Genomic DNA, 8832 nt, shown 5'->3' on the forward strand with positions numbered 1-8832 from the left:
GGAGAGTGCAGATGTAGCAGCTGAAAAAAATGCGTCAAGTAAAAAGTGAGGGCGTGATTAGTATTAGGACGGATTGAAAGTGGTTCTAGGTGTTCAATAATGGAGACAGTAATGAAGGAAAACCTCACTTCGTACTACCATCTATTATAGAGAATAATGCTCTGTTCGCCGTCCTGGATTAATATAGTCTCTCGCTAGCACACTTAAATTGTTCGATAGGTCAGTATGCTTTAATTGAAATCAGACTCATTAACGAGCAGAAGTTTACGAGACACGTCCAACTTCTCTCATGTGTTGGTTTTGTTGACGCCAGACTCTTACGAAATATTGAATCAAGTATAAGACATTTCGATGCATCACCATTCAGCTTTGAAATTAAGAAAAGTGAACTCTTAAGCATGATAATGTACTATCACACATGGTGTGATTCGAGGCAAAAATCTGGGAATTAAATGTGATCGAAGTGCTGCATCACTTAACAAACAGTCCAGATGCTGCGTCTTCCACTATTATTTCTTCTGATTTATGGAAACAATGATATAAGGACGGCATTTAAAGACTTGGGAAACGTCTATGAAGAGATTTTGGACTCCAAATCGAAGGAATGAGATAGGGGACAAATTCCGATGATAGTAAGCCTATTCAGATGTGTAAAAGTAATTACTGAAAACAATATAATTTATTTCACACAGCAATCGCTTATCGTTGCTACTTTCTTTAGTTTTAAATAAAGTAAATTATTAGAGATAAAATAGTTTGTTACAGCCCTTACAGATTACAAAAACAGATATGCTGTACGAAATTAAATCAAGAAGCTCGACACGTGATGTGAATAGCAAAAGAAAGAAAAATGAAACTAATAATGAAAGGAAGGCTTAAGGGCAAAGACTATTGGAAAATTAACGATTGAAACATGTTGATAATGTTGAATTATTTCAAACGACTAAATTAGAGAAACATTCATGTAATAGCCTAATAAAATAATGTACCATAACACCATCTGTTCATTTGCGAGATTCATTCGATTATAAGGCCGATGATAATGATAATGTATATATGTATGAATGTATGTATGTATGTATGTATGTATGTATGTATGTATGTATGTATGTATGTATGTATGTATGTATGTGTGTATGTATGTATGTATGTATGTACGTATGTATGCATGCATGCATGCATGTATGTATGTACGTATGTAGTCTATGTATCCAATGCCTAACCATTTCACTTTACGTGATTCGGGTTCCGCATATTGCGGATAGATGGCAGAACTGTGACCCATTTTCTGTCCACACCTGTGGAGTAATGGTTAGCGCGTCTGGTCGCGAAGCCAGGTGGCTCGGGTTCGATTCCTGGTCGGGGCAAGTTACCTGGTTGGGGTTTTCCCTCAACCCAATATGAGCAAAAGCTGGGTAACTTTCGGTGCTGGACCCAGGACTCACTTCACCGACATTATCACCTTCATGTCACTCAGACGCTAAATAACATAAGATGTTGATAATGCGTTGTAAAATAACCTATTAAAATAAAAAAGTGACCCATTTTCTAGTTGTACACCACTTCGGCGGGCTACACTGTACTTGATGCGCATCTGTGGAGAGTTATGTCGTGTACTAGGGTGAGTGTATGTGTAAGTGTTCGTGTAAATGAAGTGTCTGGAATGAGTGATGATGATGAAGATGAAGAAGAGAGAAGGGGAAACCCGGTGCCGGCACGTAGCCTACTCTTGTCGAATAGCACCAATGGGACCGCCAGGTTTAACGTCCCCATTCGACGGACGAATCACTATCGACAGTGGCATATGCCTTCTCTTCATATGCACTGCGGAGAGATTTGGGATTTAACCCAGGCATATCGGTGCACAATCTAGTAATTAGAAGTTGCAGACCGCCAATTCTCCTAGTCCCGAGGAAAAAATTGTACATGAAAATTTCTCAACCCGCCGGGAATCGAACCCGGGCTGGCTAGTCTGGAGGCAGACACGCTATCACAGAGCTAACTCAGCGGACATACTGCACTTATTGTAAGGCAATAACACGCAAGGAACTTTAATTAATATACACTGCAGTTCTACTAAGCGATAAGTTCCAGAATTCACACAACAAAATCATTATGCGATGGCACAAGAATTAAACTTTGCTCACATAGTCGTAAGGATGGCAGTAATCCTAAATTACACAACAGACCATCTGGCTATCTTGTAAGCATGATATCATGCTAAATTCAATAGTATTTTGAAAAACTGTCATTTTGCAAGGTCCACCATGTGGGAAACATTTTAAGACTTTGGTTAATACAGATACAATATAATGAACATGGAAGCAGTACCAGATATATGTATGATGACAATAATAATGATAAAGATAATAATAATAATAATAATAATAATAATAATAATAATAATAATAATAATGACAACAATAAATTCTTTTGCAGTAATAAAAGCTCACTTAAAATAAAATGGAGAAAGCGCAGCACTTTAAAATAATCAAAGATTCAGAAATCTTGCCGTGAACCAGAAAAACTGACATAAAAATAAGTAAAAAAATGAAGTGTGCTTACTTGAGGAGCTTGGTATCAAAGTTGGATAACTTCACTTTTGCTTCTTTTACAGGAGAGGCGAAAAACTGGGTCCTTGGAAACCAATGTCACCAGTATACGTAAATTTTTTAAAAACATTTTCGTGGGTCCTAGAAACATTTTTTCAGCCTCAAAATGTGACTAAAATTAATATTAAGGTCGCAATTTAAGTTTAAAAAGTGAAGTTGTCCATCTGTGGAACTAAGTCATGGAGATGTCTGTTTTTGAAAGCAAATGAAGCCATATTTAAAGTGGAGTTGTGTGTTTTTGAAAACAAACGGAGCCATATTTAAAGCGAAATTGTCTACTTTTGAATCTAAGTCTCTTCTAACTTAGTTTCAAATAAAATTTACGTAAAACTGCACCTATTCATCCACAAGTGGATTATATAAACATTCAGCCATGTTGGATTCGGGATCCGTGATGGGAGAATGTGGACTTCTCATTGGCTATTAAAGGAATTGTCCTAATTTGAAACCAAGCGATAGTGGAGTTGTCTACATTTTGATTCTAAAGCACACAATTAAGTGTTATTTTCAATCTGTTCTGTCCGTTTTTGAACCTAAACAGTTCCAGAATTGCATTCAGCATACAAAATTCTACGAGAAACAATCGATATCTCGAAATCGCAAAAAAATGGAGATGTCTAACTTTGATACTATGCTCCTCACTTATAGATGTTACAGTTACACCACATGGAAATGTTATAGACAAAAGTAAGAATATCTTGAAATATGGGGATCTTTTAAAATATACAATAGATGGGAAACAACGGAAGCAGAAATGAAAATGCCTACAAATTACATTGTTGGCTCAACCGAAATGTTATTATGAAAGCTGTTCTGTTCACAATTGGCCTCACTATAAAAAAAATGTTAATCATTCTTTGTAAGCAACGCGGTCATATCTCGGTACGAGAGTTGGCCATCCTCGAAGACAGGAACAATAAATTATTGTCATCGGAATGTCCTATATGACTCAAAATTATTCCGGGGAGCTCAGCAACTACGAAGTCCCATATACTCGTATAAGGTTATAATTTTTAAATGTGAACTATAATTTGTAGATGTAGGATTATCTCCAATGACTTTGTAGATAAGTAATTGATCTCAAAATCTGTATATCAGATTACTTGAAGAACATAATGTTCTATAACCATGGAAGTAACTCTACATTTTTTTTCTCTGTTACGTGAGTACGCTGTATAGCCTTAAGCCTTGGTTTCTCTGAACCGACGCATGCGACGTGCGAGGCCGCCGCTGCGAACCATCTTCGCAATGATGCTGCGAGGCTTGTGGTTTCTCAAGCTGCGAGATCGCGTGGATCAGTCCCTGAGCGTATGGTGTGTTCAATAGATCTCGTCACCTGTTTGCTAATCCTGGAAGGGGAAGATAATGATGAAGAGGAAATGATCCTGCATTCTTTTTGGTGAAGACAGTGATATCTTCAAGAATAGGAAAAGCGAGGGTGCTTACAATATTCTTGTAAACCGCCATCTGATTGATAGTAAAACAAAATTCAAAAGTTATTTTAGAGTCTCAAGGGACCTTTTCTATAGAATTTTGTATTTAATTAATCCATTAAAGCCCAAATTATTTTTTATTAAAAAAACGAAAATAATGTATCTATTTCATAAATTTAATCCATAAGATACCAAGAATATATTTTGTTTCTTCTGCCGTGCACCAAGTAGCTGAATACCGGTCTATAAATAGACCGCTGGGCACTTATGATATCTGCGTATTCATTTGCAATAAAGTAAATATATTTTTTATATATTTAATGTTTTATAACCAGAAACATTTACACCAATATAAATAAATTTATTTATGACGGTTTTAGTATTTAATACAACAAAACAATGCTGCAGCAATAATGAAACACACTTATTTTAGTAATGTCTGTCTTTATCGAGTGTGGTAAGGCTCAAAGCATCTTTGATAGAGAGTTCCATCACACTTCTTGCGGAATGTTGCTGGTCTGCATTTACACCATTCCATCCGGCAGTGTTTCTGAGAGGGTCGATTTGCCATGAAATGACCTCTATTATCAAACCTCATATCAAATTTCACTCCTCGAGGTGATGAAATAGGGCGCCCCATTCTCTTGCAGTTTGAAAACATCTTGAGATATTGAACAGCCAAGTATAATCGGAATTTAAGTAGGTCCAGGAAATCTCGTCCATGTATTTCTCGTAGATAATCCAACTATTTACTATATCCATATCCAACTTTCTGACCATTCTTTTCCACGGATTGAAGTGGCATATTTTCCTGCTAATCAGTTATCATGCTCCAATCAACCCATGTACTTACTGTAATTCTCTATGATCTGTGGTCCACACCTGTGGAGTAACGGTTAGCGCGTCTGGCCGCGAAACCAGGTGGCCCAGTTTCGATTCCCGGTCTGGGCAAGTTACCTAGTTAAGGTTTTTCCGGGGTTTTCCCTCAACCAAATATGAGCAAATGCTGGGTAACTGTCGGTGCTGGATCCCGGACTCATTTCACCGGCATTATCACCTTCACCTCATTCAGACTCTAAATAACCTAAGATATTGATAAAGTGTCGTAAAATAAAGTAACCTACATCTTCCGGCTGCGAAACCACTCACGTGGAAGGCCGTTGTAATATTTTCTATTTAGCTTTAATATTCCTGTATGATAGCTCAGCACACGTCAGGGAGGTTTAAACTCGGTTGCTTGATGGGGACATCTGAAAACTTTGACCGAGTTTAAACCTTCCTGAGGTATGATTGCCGGTTTTTTACACATTTTCTACAGATTTACGCTTCCCTATGCTATTCTACTATTAGATTCACGGTTATCTGCATCCAGTAGACACTATTTTCCTACTCCTCCTCCTCCATCATCATCATCATCATCATCATCATCACCATCTTCACTATCCTCATCATTAATTATCTTGGATTAGGCCTTCTCGTCTGTTCCGCTTCAGACTGAACGCTGGTTAAAAGCTGGTCTCTCCACCGCTTCCGACTTTTCGCCTGAAAATTTCGAGTATTTGAAAATATCCTCAGAATAGGGCATTAGTCCCTCAGTGAGTAAGTTTTCTGGTGGGACTGTTACTTTAACACCTCTAAACCTGCCTGCTTTTCTATCTAGGTATGATCCCATAGCCAGAGGATTCCGGTTTGTGACGAACGGACCTACGCTCTCATACTCTCCCGTTTACTATAACACTGAACAACAAGAATTTTGCTCTGACTTAAAACAATGTGTCCCTTATGGTTTTGTCTGCGCTGAATCCGAAAATCCATCTCTTTCCTTCGTATCACATCAGGTTTTTAAGATATACTATGATTTTACTTTTCGATAAGCGTTGTCCTAGGAAACATCTGGCGCGGGTTGGAGGTTGTAAACCAAAACTAAAGCTAATGCATTTATGAGTTTATAACTTATTTCCGGTTTTTTTTATTGGGTTATTTTACGTCGCTGTATCAACATCTAGGTTATTTAGCGTCTGAATGAAATGAAGGTGATAATGCCGGTGAAATGAGTCCGGGGTCCAGCACCGAAAGTTACCCAGCATTTGCTCATATTGGGTTGAGGGAAAACCCCGGAAAAACCCTCAACCAGGTAACTTGCCCCGACCGGGATTCGAACCCGGGCCACCTGGTTTCGCAGCCAGACGCGCTGACAGTTACTCCACAGGTGTGGACTCCTGTTTCTTATGGTTGTTGGCATTTTATTTTGTACTCCTAATAACTAAACAGATATTGGTCCCTTCTATTCAGTAAATTTCAGAACAGTTCAACATGAGGTATACGCAATGAATAAACAAGGGTGTGGTTTTCAATATTTAAAAGAAACGTTTACCACTTTGAGTGAAAGCTAATTCAAAATCGGCATTTTCATCCGTCCACAAAGTTATGACTGACTCTTTGCTTGAGGAAAAACTTTCCATTACAGAAAAATGGCATGACGCGCTTTCAAAGATGTATGCTGAAATTTCCTTGGAAATTCTATGGAAGACAACTACATAGAACTTGTTGTGGAAACCATGCCACGTGCATATGAGAAAATGGGGTGTAATATATCTCTCAAAATACACCTTTTACATTCTCATTTGAATTTCTTTTCTCCTAACCTTGGAGCGGTAAGCGACGAGCATGGGAAAAGAGTTCATCAAGACATATCTGAAATGGAAATATGATATAAAAGAAGATCATCATCCAGGATGCTTGGAAACAATTGTTGGTTCGTTTTAAAAGACAGTATCGGGTCTAGTTATAAACAGAAGTGATCCAGAAAATTCGTTTAATGTAAGTTCAAATTCCGAAATTTTTCTCATTATATGCATGAAATAGTTTTATTGTTGTTCTGTTTTAAACTATATAACATCATATTTGTATCTAGTACACATTTTTCAAGTATTATGAGGCGTTTTGAATCCCAAGTGTGTTGTCATTTTACCAGAAGTAGTGAAAAATTGAAAACAAGAAGTTGTCATTAAAAAATCAATTCATTTTCCGCGGAAACAGTACGTGATGGGGCAATTTGGATTTTAAATTCAGATTTAGGGTACACATATTAGTAATATTCACCTATTTTTATTTCGGAGCAAGACAAAAAGTAAACATTTGTTGTTAAGTGTAACCACAGATTACACTGCCCGGGACCACGACGTAGACGTGAATGGAGGTTTTCTCTACTCAACATATCTAAATTATAATAATTTTATTTTCCTATATACTACATTATTTTCTTCATTGCTCTCTTTATTTGAACTCTCATATTTATCTTCAACTTCTCACTCCCCTTTTTTCACCTATGACGAAGATAAAACCATTCTCCGAAACGTTGTGAATTCATTTACAATTAAGCAATGTAAAAATAATCCAATTCACACCTCTCCTAAACAACCCACCATTGTTTCTTCCCTCTAGATGCAAAGCTATTTGCTGAAGCCCCGCAGTGCGCGCCTCGCACAAATTCGGCCGGACGAATCTGTCCGAGGCGACGCAGCGAGACCTCTCTGAGATGCTGCGCAGACCGCGCATCTCGCAGCTGTAGAAACCACTCACTATCTCTAGTGTAGTCCGGATTTGTGCGAGGCGGGCCTTGCACCTCGCATGCGTCGGTTCAGAAAAACCAATGCCGGCGCTGCGTACCATTTTCGCAATGACGCTGAGAAGCTTGTGGTTTCTCATGCTGCGAGTTCGCGTGAATCAGTTGCTGAGCGCTTGTTATGTCCAATGGATTTCGCCGTCTTGCTACTTTTGAAAGAATAAGCCAAAATTATGCTGCATTGACAGTGGAGAAGACAGTGATGTCTTCATTAGACTATTTGTCAACACTATATGTATCTAATTCTAATATTTTTCTTGTGACGAAATTGGATATAGATAAACTGAAGAACGAAGAGAGAAAAGAAAATTTGAAGCAAGTTTTCAAGAGAAAGCCACTAAGTTAGAATCCACACCTGAAAACAGTAATGAGTACTGGACTCATTTAAAAAGCTGTAAACCAGGGATGTCAAAGCGCCTGCACTGTGTTCTCTCAAGAACCCGCAAAACATTTCCTTAAGAGCGATGATTGTACTTTATCTTGCTGAAAAGTGAACCTTGTCGGATTTGTATTGCTTGTAGTATGAGCACGTAATACAGGCGATTTTAACATCCCTCCTGTAAACAGATAACAGATTGGTTGGGTCACTGGCTGAGAAGAAGCTACCTACTGAAAGATGCACTGCAAGGAATAAAATTTTGAACGGGAAAAGAAGTTCGGAGCAGAAGTAATTATCAGATGATACACAACATAAAATATCTGAAACGTATGTGGAGGCTAAGAGGAAGGCAGAAAATATGGAAGATTGAATAATGCTAGATTCGCAGTGAAAGATCTGCCGTTGGAAAGAACACTGTCAGTGAATGAATACGGTTTTACTGCTACATGCGCAGTATTTGCGATCAGTAGACTTTCTTTTTCTACTCTACCTAGGCTATCTAATTTCAATTTTTTTTTTCTAGATACGTTAGTATTCTCTTCATATATCCGTTCTTGTGAACCCTCAGGTTCGTTTTTCATCTCTTACGTATTTTATATTCCGCTGTTTGCAATCTATTGTTGGTTAGTCAAGTAGAATAGGTGTTTGTAACGAGTCCGACAAGTAGGCTACCCTTCTCACCTCCTCCTTTTCTCACCTGAATAGGGAGATAGAACCAATCTTCGAAAAGTTGTGAATTCCTTTAAATTTAAGGAGTGAAAAAATGTGAATTTACAACTTTTC

The sequence above is a fragment of the Periplaneta americana genome, chromosome 8 (assembly GCF_040183065.1).
Source record: "Periplaneta americana isolate PAMFEO1 chromosome 8, P.americana_PAMFEO1_priV1, whole genome shotgun sequence".
NCBI classification, from domain to species: domain Eukaryota; kingdom Metazoa; phylum Arthropoda; class Insecta; order Blattodea; family Blattidae; genus Periplaneta; species Periplaneta americana.